The 23364-nt window shown below is 38.8% G+C and overlaps 1 pseudogene; it reads left to right on the top strand.

Annotated features, from left to right (window-relative positions):
- Window positions 1-12399: 12399 nt before the first annotated feature.
- On the top strand, window positions 12400-14560 carry LOC104111553 (transcription factor bHLH96-like; annotated as a pseudogene).
- The last annotated feature ends 8804 nt before the right edge of the window (window positions 14561-23364 follow it).

Here is a 23364-nt window from a genome sequence, read left to right as displayed (position 1 = left end):
TTCCCCATTTCATGAAGGGCCATATGGACAAGACCGAGTGGAGTAGTTCCCCGAGCTGATGAATCATAGGCGCATGCCTTTGGCATTTGTCGCTTTTCAAACAAACTCCCTTGCATCCTTCCCTATATCGGTCCAATAGTACCCTTCTTTGATTACTTAGTGGACCAGTGATTCGGCACCAAAATAAATTCCCACAAGTGCCCTTGTGAACTTCCCGTAAGATGTAGTCGGTATCCCCCGATCCCAAATATATTGCCAATGGTCCATCGAACGTCTTTCTAAACAGCGTTTCGTCTTTGGACAAAGTGAACCGTGCTGCCTTTGTGCGCAGAGCCCTCGACTCCTTTGGATCTGGTGGAAGCTTCCCGTTCTTTAAGTACTCTATGTACTTGTTTCTCCAATTCCAGGTTGAAATTTTTGAGTTTATCTCGGCGTGACCTTCTTTGATTATTGATTTGATGAGTTGTACGACAGTTCCCGAGTTCAGTTCATCGTCTTCGACCGATGAACCAAAGTCTGTAAGAGCGTCGGCCTCGCTGTTCTGTTCTCGAGGTACATGTTGCAAGGTCCATTTCCTAAACCGATGTAGAGTCACCTGTAGTTTATCCAAGTACCTCTGCATTCAGTCTTCTCGGACTTCAAAAGTCCCGTTTACTTGGTTTACCACGAGGAGGGAATCACACTTAGCCTCTATGACCTCCGCCCCTAGCTTCTAGCTAGTTCGAGACCTGCAATCATTGCCTCATACTCGGCCTCATTGTTGGTCAATTTTGTAGTTCTGATGGACTGTCTAACTACATTACCTGTGGGTGATTTTAGTACGATGCCTAATCCAAACCCCTTCGCATTCGAAGCACTGCCCGTAAAGAGGGTCCAGACTCCCGAAGATGTACTCGATTTTATCAGTAGTTCTTTTTCAACCTCGGGTACAAGGGACAGTGTAAAGTCAGCCACGAAGTCCGCCAAGATTTGAGACTTGATGGCTGTTCGGGGTCGATACTCAATATCGTACCCACTGATTTCTACGGCCCATTTGGCCAATCAACCCGAAAGCTCGGGTTTATGCAAAATATTTCAAAGAGGATAAGTTGTTACAACACATATTGGATGACATTGGAAATATGGTTTTAGTTTCCTAGATGCGCTTATTAAAGCAAGAGCTAATTTTTCTAAGTGTGGATATCTAGTTTCGGCCTCACCTAAGGTCCGACTAACATAATAGACAACAAATTACGTACCTTGTTATTCTCGGACCATGACTCCGCTTACCGCTATCTCCGAGACTGCCAAGTATAGGTAAAGTTTTTCATCCACTTTCGGGGTGTGAAGTAGCGGCGGGCTTGAAAAGTACCTCTTTAGTTCCTCCAAGGCCTGCTGGCATTCCGGAGTCCATGCAAAGTTGCTCTTCTTCTTAAGCAGTGAGAAGAATCGGTGGCTCCTATCTGAGGATCTCGAAATGAATTGTCCGAGGGAGGCTATCCGCCCCGTTAGCCTCTGCACAGCCTTTACATTATACACTACCGTGATATCCTCGATAGCTTTGATTTTATCAGGGTTGATCTCGATTCCCCGATTGGACACCATGGGACCAAGAAACTTGCCCGAGCCAACCCCGAATGCACATTTTTCGGGGTTGAGCTTCATATTGTACTTCCTCAGTATATCGAAAGTCTCATGCAAATGAATTAAATGGTCCTCTGCTCGTAGGGACTTAACTAACATCTCATCAATATAAACTTCCATTGATTTTTCTATTTGTTCTTCGAACATTCGATTTACTAGGCGTTGATAAGTTGCACCAGCATTTTTTAGAATGAATGACATTACATTATAATAGTAGGTATTGTACTTAGTGACAAACGAGGTCTTTTCCTGATCCTCCAGGTTCATCTGTATCTGGTTGTACCCGGAGTAGGCATCGAGAAAATTGAGAGTCTCGTGGCCGATCGTGGCATCGATCATATGATTGATATTAGGCAAAGGAAAAGAATCCTTGGGGCATACTTTATTCATGTCTTTATAATCTATACACATTCTAAGTTTGTTTCCCTTCTTAGGGACTACCACTATGTTTTCTAACCATTTGTGATACTTTACTTCCCAAATGGATCCTATTTTGAGAAGTTTGGTTACCTCGTACTTGATGAAGGCATGTTTGACCTCGGACTGGGGCCTTCTTTTTTGCTTCACTTGGCAGAATTTAGGGTCCAGGCTCAGTTTGTGAGTGGTAATTTCTGGTGGGATCCCTGTCATATCGAGGTGGACCAAGCAAAGTAATCTATGTTAGGTGTAAGGAAATGAATAAGTTTTTTTCTGAGCTTTGGGGTTAGCCCCGTGCCCAGGTATGCCTTTCGTTCGGGCTGATGCTTGGCCAGTGTGACTTGTTCCAACTATTCGACCGTCGATTTGGTGGCGTCGGAGTCATCGGGAATTATGAAGGATCGAAGGATCCAGTAGTCGTCATCCTCGTCAATCCCTTGCTTTTGTAATTGGGTCGAGGCCGGTGTCTGTGGTTGCTATTTGGCCTCCAGCTTTCCCTTCGAATCTGATCCCTTCATTGATGAGAGCGTCGATACCGGTATTACTTCATCGACTGAAAATATCTCCTTGGCGGCAGGTTGTTCTCCGTACACTGTTTTGACTCACTCCAATGTCGGGAACTTCAGAACTTGGTGAAGGTTCGAGGGTACTTCCCTCATGTTATGGATCTACGGCCTTCCGAGCAGGGCATTGTACCTCATGGAACTTTGTTTCTTGGATGATCCCGGCCACGTTCACTGGCAAAGTAATTTCACCTTTGGTGGTTTCGCTTGCCATGTTGAAACCGTTAAGTACTCGGGTTGCAGGCACAATTTGATCTTGTAGGCCGAGTTGTTATACGACCCACAATCGAATAATATTGGCCGAGTTACCTGGATCAATAAAAATACGTTTAACTTGAATTTTATTCATAAGGACAAATATTACCAGTGCATCGTTGTGAGGTTGTAAGATCCCCTCTACATCCTCGTCTTTGAAAGACAAGGTTTCTTCCAGTATATAGTCTCGAGTCCATTTTTCCCTCGTGATCGACACCTTGGTGCGTTTGAACATGGGCCCCTGAGGAGTATCGACCCCTCCAAAAATCATGTGGATCACGTGCTGTGACTCTTCTTGCTCATTCTGTCTATTTGAATCTATGTTCTTTAAATGGTTTTTAGCCCGATCGCTTAAGAATTCTCGAAGATGCCCTTCGTTGAACAAACGGGCTACCTCATCCCTCAGTTGTCTGCAATCTTCTATTTTATGACCATGGATGCCATGATATTTGTACATTTGATTAGGATTTCTCTGGGCCGGATCAGTCTATAGAGGTCGGGGCCACCTGGTGTCTTTGATGCGCCCAATGGTCGATACAATAGCTGATGCATCAATGTTGAAGTTGTATTCCGATAGTCGTGGTGCTTATTTGGGTTTGACATTTCTGTCAAAACTTCTTTTACTCATGAGCCCTTGAGAGATCTGTCCTCGATCATTTCTTCTATCAATTCGACCGGGGTTACGTCCAGGCCCGCTGTTTCTCCGATCTCCAATGTATGGCTGATATCGATCTCTATTTAACCGTGGTTCCCGGTCAATATCCCTTTAAACTCTGTCGATGGTCGTGTTTGGATAAACGGACCCGGAAGGAGTCCCTAACTGGTCATCCTCGACCCTAATCTTTGTCTGGTACCGATTATGTATGTCGGCCCAGGTTACAGCTGGATATTCGATCAAGTTCTGCTTCAACAGTTGCGAGGCTACCGAACTTAGTATGTTTAGGCCTTGAGTGAAAGCCTGAACCGCCCAATCGTCGGCGACTAGGGGCAGATCCATGCGCTCCATTTGGAACCGAGATACGAACTCTATGAGCATCTCGTTGTCTTTCTGTTTTACTTTGAAGAGGTCTAAATTTCTAGTTTTGACCTTTATCGCTCCGGCATGTACTTTGACGAAGGAATCAGCGAGCATAGCAAAAGAATCAGTGGAGTTAAGTTGCAAATTATGGTACCAAATCATCGTCCCTTTATGATAAAGTTTCTCTGAATTTCTTCAGCAGTACGAACTCAATCTCATCGTCCTCTAGATCATTCCCTTTTACTGCGCATGTATAAGAAGTGACATGCTAGTTGGGGTCGGTAGTTCCATTATACTTGGGAATTTTTGGCATGCGAAATTTCTTCGGAATGGGCTTAGGAGCCGCGCTTGGAGGGAAAGGCGTTTTCTTTGAATCCAAACCCTTCAAAATCGGTGGTGCCCCCGGAATTTGATCAACTCGGGACTTATATGTTTCCACTTTTTTGTCATTCGCTTCAATCCTATTCTCCCCCGATTCAATTCGCTTTGTCAGCTTTTCGAACATTTTCAAGATAGCGGGGTCGGTCCCTGACTCATTCACATTTGACCTCCCAAGCACTAGTTTGGCCATGTGAACAACTTCCTGTGATGGCTCGGGTTCAACCCTACTCTGTGCTTTGTTCTGATTTTGGATTTATGCTATTGCAACTTGTTGAGCCTGCAACATTTCGAATATTATTCGAAGGCTGATTCCTCCTTCTTCGTCGCCCTATGCATTCTGATCGGCTGATCGAACGTCTCTGTGGATGCTATTTTTGGGGTCGACGCCGAGATTTGCATTCAGAGCAACATGGGAACTGACGTCGATGGGGTCTACAACTGGTACTCCCTCGAGATCAACTGGAAGCATTTCGTTTCCTAGGGAGGCTACGTTGTCGTTTTCGCCATAAAAACGAAGATCATTGTCAATGTGTGTGGGTACTGCTTGAGAGTTTGACATGCTGATTTTGGAATCAAAAACGCTTACAAGAACAAGTGTAAAGCAGTGTGTGTTATGAAAATTAGCACCAGGCAATCACTATTATCCTTAGCTCCAAGGTGGGCGGCAAACTGTTTACCGTTAAAATCGGATAACAATTAAATTTGTTAGTGGTTTTAAGGATATGTGATTTCACTTGGCACAAACTGAGAAATATAAGAATTGAAGCTAGAAATTAACTGTAAAATGAAATAAACAAATGTAACGCGCAACTTCGGCTCTCGAGCTAGGTCGCCCTCGAACCAACTGAGTATATTCTTGAAAAGTAAGAACTGAACAACTAAATAAAAGAGCTTAAGAGAGAAATTGTTATATATTGCTTTGTTATGAGTGTGTTTCCAAAATGATTGGAATCCTCTTTATATAGTAGAGGAGTTCTACATATAGTACAATTCTAAATAAAGAAGGAAATCTTATGATTGGCTAATCAACTGGTCTTGTCTCGATATATGTCGAGATCTCTGCCATGATCCTCACCCGGTCACGGATTCCTCGGCTTTCTGTTATTCGACTTAGCAGGCTTCCTTTGATCTTGCTAGATCCCTATCCTTCTCGGTCTCGACCTTAGCTGGTCTCGATCTCGATTGGTCCCTGAATCACGAGCTAGGCAATATTTATTCATGTAACGATCCAATATAACTTGGGATTGAACCTCGATCTGCCACCCCGGTCTCGATTAACCATATAATTTTAACCGTATAAACAAGTGAAGGTCAAATGACCAAAATTGTTATTATTCCTAAATATAAATAATCTGCTTAGAACAGTAACGAGAGGACAGGATTCTTGGGAAAGCAAGAAGGGAACAGAGACATCATCGTAGAAGATAAAGAGAGTACTCTTTTTCTGTTTGAGTAACCACATGGTTTCTTCTGCTATCTGCTGATAGATATCCCAAAAAAACTACCTGAAAAACTCAGTTTTATTCATTTCAATTTTCTCTCTTACCTTACACATACTATATAGAATCTCTGAGCTATCATCAACTTCTCGATCGTCACTGAGTTCTGAGGGCAGAGCTTAAATTTTTAATTTATGGGTTCTGAATCATAATTTTATTTTTTACTTATTGGGTTCTGGATAAATTATTTATATATACTATTAACTAAATTTTAGACATAAATACATGGTTTGAGCTAGATTCTGGGGAACCGTAACTAATACAGTGGCTCTGCCCCTGATTGAGCTTCTCTTTTTCTCTTTTCTTGGTGTTCTTTTTCTTGTTCTATAGACAGTGTCCTATATTATTCTTACCAAATGAAACCATGAATACGCATCATTTAGACACGTCTTTTATGGATGGTACAATGCTCCCACTTGGTGTTAACTGACGATATCAAATCCTTTTAATTTCCTTTTGATTGTACACAATCGATTATTTCAGTGTCCTTGCAATCATGGTACACATAAAAGTCATTCCTAGCGCTAGACCACCTAATCATTTACGTATTAATAATTCTAGTGACTTACACGATTTTACACGCTTCTTCGATAAATCATCACAACTCACTTATACAGTAATTTGTATTATAGAATTTAAGACTTTACTTCAATCTAAATTGACGTATACTTTATATTATATTTTTAAGCGTTTACTTAAATATATTTAAATTTTTCGGTGAAGAGGCGTTAAAATGACTCCACTTGAAGCAATGTATATCAGCCACCGGACAGATTCAATATTTTAAGATTATTCCTTAATCTTAGTTTCTTTGGTTCTACCTATTTGTTTCTTCACATTTACACCAATTTCTCTAAGTCAGCAAAGTTTAATCCGAACAGTCGTTGTAAAGGGACGTAATATGGTCAAATTTTTATGACATTTGTCATGACATAATATTCATTATAACAAATTTGTGGTTGATGACATTTGCCATGACATAATATCCATTATAACAAATTTGTGGATCATGACATTTGCCATGACATAATATCCATTATTAGGCCAAGGATTTCTTGCTATAAATAGAGGAGTTTCTCCTCATTGAAAACACACCAATTCAAGAGCTTTTCACTCTTGTCTTTCTTTCTCCTTCTTTATTTTATTATAGAGTATTTTGTAAGAGGGTGAGTGTTGGAAAATACTTGTGCGAACTCTTTCTTTGGAGTGATCTTATGAGGTTATTCTCTTGGGGTATTTGGGATTAATTAGAGTATTTACTCTAATTTTGTACTCTCTTTTGTACTCTTGTTGGTATAGTGAAATTGCTCCTCTCCGCTTGTGGACGTAGGTCACCTTGACCGAACCACGTTAAATTTGTGTCTTCTTTATCTTCTTTAATTGTCGTTATTATCAACTTCCATTGTCTTTGTTATTATCATTATAACATTGTTTGGTTAAATTTTATACTACCCGGATTCCCGATCCTAACAAATTGGCATCAGAGCCAGATCTAACCGGGTTAGTTTAAATAGCCAAAATGACTCTAACAAAGTCTTATGTTGAGAAATTTGACCGAAGTGCAAACTTCGGAATGTGGCAATTAAAGATGGAAGCTATCCTAATTCAGGATGACTTAGATTTGGCACTGCAAGGAAAGGAGAAGATGCCGGATAAAATGATGGACGAAAGCATGTATTATTTTAAATCTTTCAAATGAGGTTTTGCGTGAAGTTGCAGCAGAAAGCGCAGCCAAAGACATATGGGAAAAGCTTAAAACCTTATATATGAAAAGAATAGTAGAAAACAGGCTTTACCTAAAGCAAAAACTCTACACTTTTCGTATGGCTGAAGGTACCTCTATATTTACTCATCTTGATACTTTTGATTCTCTTCTTATGGATTTAAGTAACATAGATGCTGAAATCAAAGATGAGGATCAAGTTGTGTTATTACTTGTTTCCTTACCCCAGTTGTTTAAACATATAAGAGATACTATGCTTTATGAAAAGGATAATATCTCTTATAAAGATATCAAATCTATTTTGAAATCAAAAGAACAAATAGATAGAGATATTACTGGGGAAACTAGTGGGAACCAAGGGGAAGGATTATTCATAAGAGGTAGATCCAATAAGAAAGATTCAAATAATGAGAAACCTAAATCAAAGTCAAAATCCAGATACAGAAATATCATGTGCAAATATTGTCATAAGAAAGGTCACATTATTTCTGAATGCTTTAAATTGAAAAACAAAAAAAAGCATACAGAAAAGAAAAATGAGCACAAAAATACTAACACTGCCGAAGCAAGTGTAGCTGCTGATGAGACTGAGGGAATTATTTTTTTAGCAACTAATAATAGTTTCAAATCTAACAATGAGTGGATTTTAGATTCGGGTTGTTCTTATCATATGTGTCCTAGTCGGAATTTATTTACCACATATGAATCTATTGGAGGTGAAGTTATCTTGATGGGCAACAATGATGCCTGCAAAGTTATTGGAAAAGGTACAGTCCGAATCAAAATGCACAATGGTGTGGTGAGAACTCTCACCGATGTTAGACATGTTCCCGACTTGAATAAAAATCTCATCTCTTTGGGCACTCTAGAATCTCTTGGGTGCAAGTACACAGGTGAAGGTGGAGTTCTGAAAATTTCTCATGGTGCTCTTGTGATCATGAAAGCATGCAGATCTGGTACGTTGCATACTCTTTTGGGATCTACTGTTACAGGTGCTGCTGCAGTTTCAATATCAGATAAATCAGATTCTGACATCACCAAATTGTGGCATATGCGTTTGGGGCATATGAGTGAAAAATGTCTTTCCATCCTCACCAAAAGAGGTCTCTTATGTGGCCAAAGTACCAGAAATATGGAGTTCTGTGAACATTGTATGTTCGGAAAATAGAAAAGAGTCAGCTTGAAATCTCCAAAAATTCATAGAACAAAAGGTACTTTGGATTACATTCATTCAGATCTTTGGGGTCCTTCATGTACCCCATCAAAAGGTGGTGCCAGATATATGTTAACTTTCATTGATGATTATTCAAGAAAAGTTTGGGTTTATTTCCTGAAAAATAAAAGTGATGTTTTCTTAAATTTCAAACAATAGAATATTTTGATTGAGAAGCAAACAGGAAACAGGTTAAGCGGCTTAGAACAGATAATGGCTTGGAATTTTGTAATGATGAATTTAACGAATTTTGCAAGAATGAAGGAATTGCTCGACATCGTACTGTGAGAATGACACCTCAGCAAAATGGTGTGGCAGAAAGGATGAATAGAACTATTTTGGAAAGGGCTCGTTGTATGATTTCAAATACTGGGTTGACAAACGCCTTTTGGGCAAAAGCTATCTCTACAACTTGTTATATTGTCAACCGAGCTCCTTCTGCACCTTTGAACTTAAAGACTCCAGAGGAAGTGTGGTCAGGTACTCCTGCTAATTATTCCGATTTAAAGATATTTGGTTGCCCTGCATACATGCATGTAAATGATGGAAAATTAGAGCCAAGGGCTTAAAAAGTGCATTTTCCTTGGGTATGCATCTGGGGTGAAAGGATACCGACTATGGTATCCTGATCCCATGGCACCAAAATTTATAATTAGCAGAGATGTAACCTTTGATGAATCCTCTATGTTACATTCTAGAAAAGAGTTTTCTAGTTCTTGTGATACAGATAAAGGAAAGTGTACACAGAACCAGGTGGAGATTGAGCTTGGCATTCCTTCTGAGCCAAGCTCATCAACTTTGGAGCAAAATATAGTTGAAACTCCTGAAGTTGAGACAAAAGCTGAAATTTCTGAAGTTGAGACTCCTGAAGTTGAACCAGAAGAAGAGGAGTATTCTATAGCCAAACATAGACCAAGAAGAGAAGGTAAACAACCATTAAGGTTTGGAGATTATGTTGCATTTGCTTTTTTAGTTGCACAGAAAACTGAAGAAATTGGAGAACCATCAAAATATTCAGAAGCAGTTTCTGGTGCTGACTCAGCCAAGTAGCTGATTGCAATGAATGAAGAAATTGAGTCTCTCCACAAGAATGATACTTGGTCTCTTGTGAAGCTGCCATCAGGAAAAAGAATTGTTGGTTGCAAATGGGTCTTCAAGAAAAAGGATGGCATTTCAGGGGTTGAAGATGCGAGGCATAAGGCACGATTAGTTGCAAAATGCTATAGTTAGGTACAAGGAGTTGATTTTAATGATATTTTTTTACCTGTTGTTAAACATACCTCTATTCGTGTCTTGCTTGCCTTCGTTGCCATGTATGATTTGGAATTAGAATAACTTGATGTTAAGACAACTTTCTTACATGGCGAACTTGAGGAACAAATATACATGCATCAACCCGAAGGATTTGAAATTGAAGGAAAAGAAAATCATGTTTGCTTGTTGAAGAAATCCTTATACGGATTAAAGCAATTTCCAAGACAATGGTATAAAAGGTTTGATTCCTTTATGTTGGGTCATGGTTATTTGAGGAGTATGTATGATAGTTGTGTTTACTTCCGGAAGTTAAATGATGGTTCATTTATGTACCTATTATTATATGTTGATGACATGCTCATTGCTGCTAAAGATTTAACAGAAATTCACAATTTGAAAAGTCAGCTGAAAAGTGAATTTGAGATGAAAGATTTGGGAGCAGCTAAGAAAATCCTTGGCATGGAGATCAAAAGAGATCGAAAAGCTAACAGGCTATTTCTGACCTAGAAGAAGTACTTGGAGAAAATCTTGGAGAGGTTTGGCATGAAAGATGCTAAACCAGTTAGCACCCCTCTTGCTGCTCATTTTAAGTTATCAGCTGCTCAGTTCCCGCAATCAGAGGAAGAAGAGAGGTACATGGCATATGTTCCTTATTCCAGTGCAGTCGGCAGTATTATATATGCAATGGTTTGTACACGTCCAGACATTTCACAAGCAGTGAGCATGGTAAGCCGGTATATGGCTTGCCCTGGTAAAACACATTGGCATGCTGTGAAATGGATTCTCAGATACTTGCGAGGTACTTCAAACACATGTTTGGAGTTTGGGAGAAATACTAACACTTTGGTTGGTTTTGTAGACTCATATTATGCAGGTGATCTTGACAAAAGAAGATCACTGACAGGCTATGTATTTTGCATCGATGGTTGCGCTATTAGTTGGAAAGCTACATTACAACATGTAGTAGCTTTATCTACTACCGAAGCAGAATATATGGTAGTGACCGAGGCGATCAAAGAAGCTTTATGGTTGAAGGGTCTATTTGCGGAACTCAGTTTATACCAAGGTGGTATTACCATTTTCTGTGACAGTCAAAGTGCCATTCACTTGACTAAAGATCAAATGTATCATGAGAGGACGAAGCACATTGATATGAAGTATCATTTCATCCGAGAAACCATTGCTGAAAGAAAAGTCTCTATTTAGAAGATCAACACTAGAGACAATCCTGCTGACATGTTCACAAAACCTCTTCTAGTATACAAGTTCAAGCTTTGCCTGAACTTGATTGGCATTTATGAAGAATGATTTTGCCCATTGGGGTTTTTGCGGAGAAGATGGAGCAAATTTACTATATATAAGCCGAAATTAGGCCAAGATAGAGATTTGTAATATGGCCAAATTTTTATGATATTTTCCATGATATAATATCCATTATAACAAATTTGTGGTTCATGACATTTGCCATGATATAATATCCATTATAACAAAGTTGTGGATCATGACATTTGCCATGACATAATATCCATTATTAGGCCAAGGATTTCTTGCTATAAATAGAGGAGTTTCTCCTCATTTGAAAACACACCAATTAAAGAGTTTTTCACTCTTGTCTTTCTTTCTCCTCATTTATTTCATTATAGAGTATTTTGTAAGAGAGTGAGTGTTGGGAAACACTTGTGTGAACCCTTTTTTTGGAGTAATCTTGTGAGGTTATTTTCTTGGGGTATTTGGGATTAATTAGAGTATTTACTCTAATTTTGTACTCTCTTTTGTACTCTAGTTGGTATAGTGAAATTGCTCCTTTTCGCTTGTGGACGTAGGTCACCTTGACCGAACCACGTTAAATTTGTGTCTTCTTTATCTTCTTTAATTGCCGTTATTATCAACTTCCATTGTCTTTGTTATTATCATTATAACGTTGTTTGGCTAAATTTCGCACTACCCGGGTTCCCTATCCTAACAAGGGAAAAAATATTTAATTATAATAATTAATCTATTTTGCTTAAATTGTTAACCTCATATGTATAATTCATAAATCAGGATCACCTGGTGAGCTAATATAATGCTTGAAACAAACTTCTCTTCACCGTCGAGAAATTCCACTTCTACATGTTTCGGTCGCTAATTAATTGCGGCATTTGTCCTGCGCGAGCGTTAATTTGCGTTAGTCTACCTTAGGTCCCACAACAAGTTCACCATCTTGCTGAATTTAAAATGTGTACATTATTACATGGTAGTTCCTTTCATATCATTCGGATTTCGATAGTTAAATTAATTTTTCTTTGACTACTATATTTTCTTATGTATTTTAAATATTTAAATTATTAATTCTTGTAATATAGTACTTTTTTTACTTAATTTTTATAAATATAAATTTTTTTCAAAAGATTCTATATCCAAAATTACATTTAAAATTAAGAAGTTTAACTATTGAAATGCTGCCACATTCAAAAAAAAAAAAAGTGTTATTTGCTTGCTTTGAACTCGTATTACAAAAGCCAGAGTTTGGTGTGCAAACTCGAGAGCTCTTAACTTCTCTACTACCCTTCTCTCTCCTCTCTCACGTTTGACATACTTTTGTATTTGCTTGGTTAACATTTTCTTTTTCTTACACTTTTCTAGTCCATATGTCCACTCTGCTATATGAGGAAAAGGAAGTCCTGAAAATGCAAGTCTCTGCTTGGTAGAAATAGAGTACTTGGTTTCAAATTATTAGTTAAACCTGAAAAACAAATCATGGCATTAGAGACTGTGGTTTACCCTCAAGAACAATTTGGCTATTTTTATAATAAAGAGTTTTATGCATCAACCAATTCCTTTCATCATAGTCTAAGTAATTGGGAGTCTTCATCTTGTAATTCAATGATGCAAAATCAAGTGAAAGAATACAATTGGGATATTTCAAATTTTTCAGCAGCAGCTTGCAATAATGTTGTGGAGAATCAGCTGTTTTTGGAGGGATCTTTAACTAAAGCAGACACTTCAGGAGGCAGGAGGAAAAGAAGACGGACCGCTAGAGGTAGCAACAAGAACAGGGAAGAATTGGAAAACCAGAGAATGACACATATTGCGGTGGAGCGCAATCGTAGGAAGCAGATGAATGAATATCTTACTGTTCTTCGATCTTTGATGCCATCTTCCTACGTTCAAAGGGTCTGTTCCTTGTTCTCTTACTACGAGTTTAAATTATATTACACTAACGGTGTAAAAATTACTCACACTAAATTTCTAATGGACGTACCATTGGAAATTGGCTTGTTGGAGCCAATTTCCCACGGATTCCGTTCAGAAATTTGCATTTTTTAGTAGTGTCACTATACTCTTTACAAATACTGAAAAACATTATTTGTAAATATGGTAAAATATTAGTATAAAACTTGTTTGATTACCAAAACACAATTTTTTTTCTCTGATAATCTTTTTTTAAATATAACTTAATTACTTACAAATATCTGTTTAACAAATAGAAGTGGAGTCTTGTTATAACTCGTAAAGTTGCTGTCTAAAGCGCTACCCTTTATCTATTTAACAAATACTAGTATATTTTACACGTTAACCCGATAGTGTCCAACGGTTTTGTAATTCTTTATGTTTTCCTTTTTCCAAAATTAAAGAAAGACTTCACTTTCAGGCTGACCAAGCATCAATAATTGGAGGAGCAATAAACTTTGTGAAAAAGCTAGAACAACATCTTCAAACTCTAGAAGCTCAAAAGAGAACTAGTACTCATCAACAACAACACGAAAATGGCATATCATCACCCCTTTTTGCTGATTTCTTCTCCTTCCCACAGTATTCAACAACACATTCAAATCATGCCAACAGTTCACCGGCAGCTGCAACAAATTCAAGCGAATCGGCGGCCGAGAATAGATCAGTGATGGCTGACATAGAAGTGAACCTAGTGGAGAGTCATGCCAACCTCAAAATACTGTCAAAGAGAAGGCCAAAACAGCTCCTGCAGATAGTAGCTGGACTTCAGTGTCTGTCTCTCACTATTCTTCACCTTAATGTCACTACTGTCGACCAAATGGTTCTTTACACCCTTAGTGCTAAGGTTAGTGATTAATTTCTAGAAGTCCCAATAGCTTTTAATTAACATTCATAAATTAGAGTAAGTAGCTTTGTTACAAGCCTGATTAAAATAAACTACACAAAATAGTATACTGCACAAATTATAGTTAACAGTACTATCGATTGTATATAACTTATAAGTTAAATATATTAAGTAATCATTGCTAAATGATGTAAGATACATGTCATACATTTATTGTTTTGATATAAATAAAGAAAACTTTCAATCTAATATTTTCTTTCCCTTAATTCTTTCTGTTTTAATTCCCTTTTTTTTTAGGAAAAAGTTTCATATTTTTAATTTAAATTTTCTGTGTGCATGGATGAATATTTGGAACAGGTAGAGGAAGGGTGCCAACTAACTACAGTAGAGGAAATTGCTCAAGCTGTTAATCAATTGCTGGCTTAGAATCCAAGAGGAGGCTGCTTCAAGCTGAAAAGAAAAACCCTCAGCTTAGTTTAATGTACTGGGACAAATCTTTCTCAAAATGTTCTCTCTCTTGTTTATTTCTCTATCAATTTTTCTTCCTTTGATCATTACTTTTCTTTTTTGTTTTAAAGCACTTGTACAGGATATTCACATGCCACTTGCTCTTGCAGAATCTCTCAGCTACAAGTAACAAAAAAAGGAAATATAAAATTAAAAAAGAAATTCCAATAAATAAGTACACCCATCTAATGCATCCAGGAATAGGTAACAACTAGAAAATGCCAAACTTTGACAGAAAAGTTAATTACACTAAATATCTATAAAGCATTTTTTGAAAGTTCACTCGATGTAATATAGTATCTATATTTAATTTGTTTTAGTATTCCCATCCGTTCACTTTTACTTTTCTATTATACTAAAAATATATTTTTACTTTTACTTAGTCCATTTTAGCAAATCAAGAAAAAAATAACTTTTTTTTTCTTGTTTTACCCTTGTCATTAATTATTCATTCCCCAAATCATTTCTCGAAATATTTTGAAATTCTATTATTATCATTATGGGTATTATGATAAAAAAAAATTTATTTATTATTTTTCAAAGGAATTGCAAAATCCATTGTGGACGAGTAAAAGTCAACAGAAAGGATATTAGACAAATTTAGTCCAAACCTTCTCTTATAGAAGTTGTGAATAATTTCATTTTTATGAAACGTAGCCTAGCATAAGTATTTAAACACATTAGGTTGTCTTAGATTGAAAAGCTACTACAAGATTCCTTTTCTCCCTTCCCATTCGCCCTTGCTAAAATCTTGCAAGAAACAGAAAATTTACAAACAAGATATAGATCCCGTAAAAACAAAATCGTGCCTATACATTAGGCAACCCTTTATAGGAACACACAATTTGAAATGGAGGGAGTACTTGGTTAATGAACTGAATAATGAGAGATAGGGGTAGTTGTGTGACGGAAATCAAAAGATGGCCAGCTAGCATATTTTTCTCGTTCTTCTTCCAACACATAGTACTAGTCTACTACAAGTTTGAAGTTACCCGATACTGATAAAAGGTTACAGGTATCCCGTGAATTTAATCAAATTACGGGTAATTAGTTGTCCCGGACAGTACATTATGATTATTAAAAAAAGAAAGATCGCAAAAAAAGGAAGAAAAACATCATGTCTAGCTAACATATGGAGGTATGGGTGGTTGGGGTTTCACGTAGTTCCAAAGACACTATGTCAGTTTTGTGTTTTACGTACTGAAAACTGAAAAGCCTTGAAAAAAAGGAGGCCAATTATGCAACTGATTTTATTGTGAATCTGAGCTCTTCTATTCCCTGGTTTGGTTATCCTGATGCTATATGCTTTTTTCTCTTGGATCTTAAATGATAATGCAATAAAAAAGAAATGACTGCATTTCTTGGGAGAAGATAGATGGGAATTAATTGGGATCATGCTATACACAAATGTTGGTTCTTTCATTCATCAAGACAGTTTAACCACTCATGTTTGTAACCTCTTTTTGCTCGGTCAACAACTATTTATCTTTTCTATTGAGATATGTAAGTTTTGATAATTAACAAATAAATGAAGATAATGAGATTGTGTGTGATGGACTGGGACTTGGGAAGTAATTTAGACGTGGTTGCATTGTGATGCAATTGGAACATATGAAGAACCAAGTGGACTATGTGGTTGATCAGTATCATGGTTTAACGGTGGGCTAACTAGAAATCCTATTTTGAATAGGAGTTGTGCCATCATGCCTATCTTGTGTGGGAAGAATCTTATAGAGATTTCTATTCATAACGATCCGACCGGTCGTTTTGAGTTCTAGCGCGTCGTTCAGCGGTTTAAGGCCTTGAGTAGCTTCACTTCAGACATTATGACTTGTACGTATGGTCGGAATTGAATTTCGGGAAGTTCGAAGTTGATTTGGAAAGAACATTCTAAATTCGGAAGCTTTAAGTTGGAAAAATTGACTAAGGTTTGACTTTTTAGTTAACGACCTCGGAATCGGGATTTGAAGGTTCCAATAGGTTCGTATGATGATTTCGATTTTGGACGTATGTTCAGCTTGAGTATCGGGTGGTCCGGGAGTATTTCAGCGCTTATTATGAAAAGTTGGCATTATGAAAGTTTAAGAATTTCTTAAGTTTGATTTGAAGTTGATTTTGATGTTATCGATATCCGTTTGGGATTCCGAGCCTTGGAATAGGTTCGAATTGTGATTTATGACTTGTGCGTAAAGTTTGGCGTCATTCCGAAATATTTGGGTATGAATCGGACGCGTTCGTCAAAGTTTGAATGCTTGAAAGTTTAGAGAAATGTTTCGATCGTCGATTCGTAGTTTTGATATTGTATGGTGTGATTTGAGGCCTCGAGCAGGTTCGTAACATATTTTGGAACTTGTTGGTATGATTTGACGGGGTCTCGGAGGCCTCGGGTGTGTTTCAGGATGGTTTAAGGTCATTTCTCCCAGTTTTTGGCTGCTGCTTTCTCTAGTTTTGGTTTTGTCCTTCGCGAACACTAAGAAGGATTTTTGGCTGCTAAGATTTTGTGCTTCGCGTTCGCGACTAGTAGCTCGCGTTCGCGTATGTTTGGGTGGCATTTCTATTCGTTCGCGATGTCAGCTTCGCGTTCGCGCTGGGAAAGCTGGCCTAGGGGAGATTGGTCTTCGCGTCCGCGATGGAGTGGACGCGTTCGCGATAGAGCACCCTGGTGAAGCATCGCATTCGCGAGACCAAGCTCGCGTTCGCGAAGAAGAGTTTTGGGTCCTAAGTTTGTTGAGCTTCCCGAACGCGCGGGCAGTGCCACGTTCGCGATAAAGGTCACCTGGGCAGTGTATAAGTTTGCAAAAATGGATTTTGGCTCATTTTATCTCAAATCTTCCGTTGAAGCCGACTTTGGGAGCGATTTTGGATCACCATTTTCATCATCAACCAGGAGGTAAGTGATTTATTCTCATTGTGAGTTAAATACATGAATTATACATGGATTGAAACATGAAAATTAGTAGAAAATTTGAGATTTTGATAGAAAACCTAGAAATTGGTATTTGTGGATTTTGACCACGAAATTAGACATGGAGTTGGGAATAAATTATATATTTGAGTTCGTGGTGTTATGGGTAAAGTTTATCTTTGAAAATATTCGAAATCCGTGCACGTGGGCTCGATGATTGACTTTATTGACTTTTCGAGAGGAGTTGGCAATTATTATAAATTGTTAAATTATAAGCATTGGAGTATATTTTGATTGATTTGCACATTGTTTGGCTACTTTCGGGTCATTTGGCTTTGAGTTGAAGAATTTGTGAGGCATTGGAGCCGGTTATGGAACTTCGGAGCGAGGTAAGTCTCTTGTCTAACCTTGTGAGGGGGAACTACCCCTAGGTGATGTAATTGTTATATGTTACTAGTTGTGGGTGCTACATACGCGCGAGGTGACGAGAGTCCGTACGTAGCTAAAGCATGTTTATGTCCGGGTAGACTTAGGACTTTATCATGTAATATTTGAATTATTTGAACTCATTCTGTTGGCTTAAATAATTGAATTTATAATTGAAATTAATTTAGAAATATATGTATATATTAGGCCGAGCCTTATCACCTTGAGTTGTTGGCAAGTTATTTGACAAATGGTAAAGATTATATTCACTTTGTGCTCATGTATTATATTGTAAGCACGTGTCTCGTAATTCGATAATTTCTTTCCTTTCTTGTGGAGCGGGCCGAATGCCTCGGCAGTATAATAGATGCATCTATGGTTCTTGCCGCTCGACCCTCGGTAGTGTACACATTATTCTGGATCGGGCCGTACGACCTCAACATAATCGTGCATTATATCGCTGGTAGTCCGAACACTCACGAGATTATCTTTCCACTGATGCCCGACATTTTTCATGGTACTTCTTATCCGTTTACTACTGGTACTTGATACATTTGAGCTGATGAGGTAGAATACAAGACCGAGAAATTCATACTTTAAAAGAAACATTTGGAAGATTGGGTAACTTACAGATTTACCCTATTATGGCTGTGTGCTTCACATCTGCTTACTGGTTTATTATATTGCTTTGTTGGACCTCTAGTAAGTGTCGATATCGACCCCTCGTCACTACTTATCCGGATTTAGGCTAGATACTTACTGAATACATATTGATTTACGTACCCATGCTGCACTTATGCACTAAATGTGCAGGATCTGACACGTTCATTTGGTGATCATCTTGGCCTGTAGGCGCAGCTGTTGAGGAGACCTTACATGAGCTGCATTCCAGACTATGCATCACAATCCACAGAGTCTCCATCGTATTATTATTTTACCCTGTCTCATTTACATTCTAGATAGATGTTGTATTGTTATTGTACTCCTTAGTAAATGCTCGTGCACTCATGACACCGGGTTTTGGGATGTGCTAGTTGTTGCTTACAAATTTATATATCATTATCGCCTTTCATTTCTTTTATAAACTACTACTTATGTACGTTCCCGTGGATTTAAAAGTGTAAATTTCCTTCCTTAATAAAATTTATGATTTCGAAAGTAATAAAATGAGTAATTAAATAGATCAATCACCGTTGGCTTGCCTGACGGTGGCGTAAGGCACCATCACGACCTATAGTGGATTTTGGGTCGTGATAGCTTGGTATCAGAGTTCTAGGTTCACTTGGGTCTCATGAGTCATGAGCAAGTCTAGTAGAGTCTTCCGCATCGGTACAGAGACGTCTCTACTTATCTTCGAGAGGCTACATAGCTGTTAGGAGCACTTCCTTTCTTGATTCCTCATCGTACGATTTGATTCCATCGAGGCTTGTGCCTTCATTTCATTCCTACTCACTCTTATACGACATTGAAAGCTTGTTATCAATGGGGCATCGAAAAGTTGCAGTGGTACTACAGATGTAACTCATGATGTATCTCCCTGCGTATTAGAGCGAGCTATTATCGTCGCCTTGCGGAATGGTGTTCTGTCATTTCAACCCCGCACTTGTATTTGCTATGGTTTCGAGGCTATGCACAGAATATCATGATGTTCATGCGTTGTTATCATAGTGTTGGTGTAATTGTGGGGTGCTTGTTTATATGTCGAGGCACTGAATGACTCTAAAGGAGGATTTCTCAGTGCATGGTTTAGAGGTTCGACATTTTGTTCTAGCATAGGAAAGGCAATCGGACTATGGATGTTCAGGCTTTGGTTGATGGAGTAACGAGACTTAATATTTTTTAGCATGGTTGAACTCTCAATTGTGATGTGGTGTCATCATCCTTGTTGAACGCATTAAGGCTCGCCGGCATTATGGTCTTCTTTGATTTTCCTTCGGGGCAGTGTATGGTGAAATAGTGTCTAAGAAGCGATTGTCAGAAATAGATGTGTGTAGCGGTTCCAGAATCAAATTGGTGTTTCTAATTCTGATGGCTCGAGAGAGATGATCTTCAAAGAGGCTTAGAGTTGGTAGTAATTTATAAGTTCAGGTTCTACAGAGATGGATTTTGATTTGAGGCAACATTTGGGTAGCGAAGGATGAGGAAGTACATGGTGGGAGGTGTCTCACGGTGATTGAATTGATAGCAGGTCATGTATGAAAAGCAGAGGTCGAGAAGTTTCTTAAAGGAGATGGTTTAACCGAAGTGGGAGTGGCATAGTAGCATATGTATTATGTGGCAGGATAGCCATATGCCTTGAGAAAGTTTAGAGAGATTTGGCAATCATGGTGGAAAGTGACTAGGTCTACGAATTTTATTTGGGATGGTGGCTACTGTACTGAGGAAGATTGAATATGGCAGAGAGGAGTTTGCTTGAAATGAAGATGGGTGTGAAAATTTTTCTTATCGTTTTTGGGATGCAACGTGACTTCGGGTTTGGAACGTATGGTCGGACTTTTAGTTGACGTCAATGGGGAATGAACAAACTCTTACAGCTGGTGGACGAGCACGGGATCATGAGGGTTGACTGACTTCGTGGCAATGCAGCGTCATTGGAAGATGTCGGTATGGAATTCCATAAGTGGGTTATCTCCTATGAGCAGGTTAGCAGTTGTGTGATTATGATGAATTTTCTACGAAGAGTTCTACTTACTACGCGATAGAAGGTCGAATATGCATTTGTGGCTGATAATTCGGAATGTTCATGAAAAGCTTAGCAAGAGACTACAAGAAATTTGGCGGGTTGGCGGTACGAGATCATGGTAAATTAAGAAGGGGGAATCTGGTGGGTTCTACAATATTTGATGGTAGCTGAAAGCTAAGTGGGGGAGACCACCGTCTATGATTGGATCACGTGGTTGTCGGCTTGTGCGGTTTCTGATTATCGGTGCATTGGTGGATCAATTATGACCAAGAAAATAAAATATTAGGGGTACTTCGAGCATAGAACGTGATGAATGTGTGATATATTTTGCCTTCTCGATTCAGGTAAACGTCTTGGGAAGACTCGGAGTTTATTCTTCTTGTAGATGTGATATACAAGGAAAAGAATTTATCCGGTTGCTTCTTTGTGAGGGTGTTCATGTGCTAGCAGAGTATTGTAGTTTGGTTATATTCGGGACCAGGTCAGAGTGGGTGACTCTCAACAATAGTCCTAGTGGGTTCAAGAATTTAAGGTACAACGTCAAAGGATTTTGAGGTCCATTATGTAACTGAAGACCGATATTTTGTCGCAGAGTGTGAGGAATACTTGGGGAATTTTCTATGTTATCATCGGGTATGCGGGGAAGTATTGGAAAAAAAAGGGAGAAACAGTTTCGGATTAGCGGAAGGTCTTTCAGAATGGGTGTACTAGTTTGAGATGCTACTGTGCGCATAAGGAGGGTATGAGATGGTTCATGGTTATCAAGACAATGTGGTCTCGTGATTCGGGTCACTCGAGATGAGTGTTGATGGAGTTCGTTATGTTTTTAAATGAAGCTATTATTATCTCTAAGACAAGTCAAGAGTAAACTGGAAGAAGTTGGGTTGGATAGTTATGGTTTGAACCAGCATGATTGTGGCAATGATCAGTTCCTTTGACATGATAGTTATACGGGTGATTTGTGGTGGTACGTGCGGGCTTGACAGTCGCCGTAATTTGATTGATTTAGAGGTATTTGATTATAATGGCTTGTTATGTGAAGATGGATCCTGGAAGAGTTATGGTGGTTTAGACTACAACTTGAGGTTTGTATTTTCTGCAGTTATGTGAATTTGGTTGTGTGATGCCATCGTTCCTCTGGAATGTGTTGAGTGAAAGAGGTTCTAGACGATGAATTGTTTATTCTATTGGTGGTTCAGAAGTTATGATGAAATTCTTGTACTTTCACATAGCGGCATGATAGGTACAGTGAGCGGTATGAGAATCGGGAGTTGAGGATCACGGTTGTGGTTCGGTGTTGACAGGAAGGTCACGAGCTCGGATGAGTAAGGAAAATTTCAAATGTTTAGAGGAAGCTGGCACTATCTTAGTGTCGCATGAGAGTGGTATTCTGTGAAAGAGACATTGTGTATTGATTTGCGGATTGTGGGTTGCCTTACAGAATTAGTACAGTTGGTGGTATGGAGGTGCAAACTTTGCTATCTGGTGCAGAAGATCGTGGGAGCGTACCTCACGAAGGAATTGTATAAGCATGGCATGTTAGCCACTTGATGGTTATAATTGGAATCAAGTATGTAGATTCTGGTACTAGCGCTAATGTGAGAGTTTATGTCTGAGGGTCGTTCTATTCCTTGAGTTGTGGACTGTGTGAGTTGGTCCCGGATCTTATGGCTATTCTTATGTGTCATAGATAGGGTTATTATGGACCCTTGAAAGGTTATTAGTCTAGTATGGTATGATCAGAATTGGCTTGTGGTCCGTTGACGAGTCTAATGTGAACGTGTGCTCTACATCAGGACAAATGTGTTCATTCGGCATAGCATTTATTACCGAGGAGTCTTTAGGTGTTGGATTCTATTCCCGTCGTCAGCTATTCCATGTAATACTCTATTGTGCTATGTGGGTTGTAAGATGGCTTGATTATTCACACATGTGTTGTGATCCCGTGTAGCTTGTGGTATTATGTGAGCAGGATGGTTCTCGAGATACAAGTCATTTATTGCACCTTGGTTGTACTTGGGTTTTGTAGCGTATGGCGCTATCCATCTCCCCAGTGTTGTATTTTTGCACTCGGCGTGCTTGCGGCCGGCATTCGGGTATTTCGTAGGTATAAGCATTAGGACTATATGGGTATTTCTTTAATTATTGTTATGTGTGGATTGGGTGGCATGCCGCCACGAGTACCTTGTTCGGATCGCGTGGCACGCTGCCATGGGTATGTTGTTTGGATCGGGTTGCATGCCGCAACTGTATCATCTGTGGATCAGGTTTCACGCCGCAATAGTGGTATGTTGAGTACAGTTCTTTATATCTATTCGTGTGTATTTTGTTCCTCATTCTCTAAGAAGGGTTCATAACATATGTTCGACTGCTTTATTCGTTACGCGGGCTGTGTAATTCTTTTCTAGAGTTCGTTCCTCCTTACGTGTCATATTCAAGTTGAAGGCTTGTTAGCGTATTGATGGCGTCATATGAAATTCCAGGCAGTGTTTGAGATGGCTTATTGCCTGAGCAGCTTGTACTGGGTGAGACGAGGTTATTGGATCTGAGATTAGTGCGATCGGAGTTAAGCAGGGTATATTAAAGAGAAAATATCGTTATTCAGTTCAGAATAAGGTAATGGTACTTGTTAGGTGAAGAGACCCCATGATTTATTGTTTTGGCAGGTGGTTATAAGTTTCTACACATAACTTTCGTCGTGGCGCTATTGCGAGAATTGGAACAGGGCCTATATGTGTTATGGGGTGTATTGCGGGCATCAGATTCATGAAATTTTAGCTATTATGGTCGGAAGATGTTATTATGGGCAGCCGACTTATGTGGTGCATAGTGTGAAT

Source organism: Nicotiana tomentosiformis, chromosome 12 (assembly GCF_000390325.3).
Source record: "Nicotiana tomentosiformis chromosome 12, ASM39032v3, whole genome shotgun sequence".
Lineage (NCBI taxonomy): Eukaryota > Viridiplantae > Streptophyta > Magnoliopsida > Solanales > Solanaceae > Nicotiana > Nicotiana tomentosiformis.
Note: the sequence above shows the minus strand (reverse complement) of the source record. Positions and strands in the feature narration are given on the sequence as shown.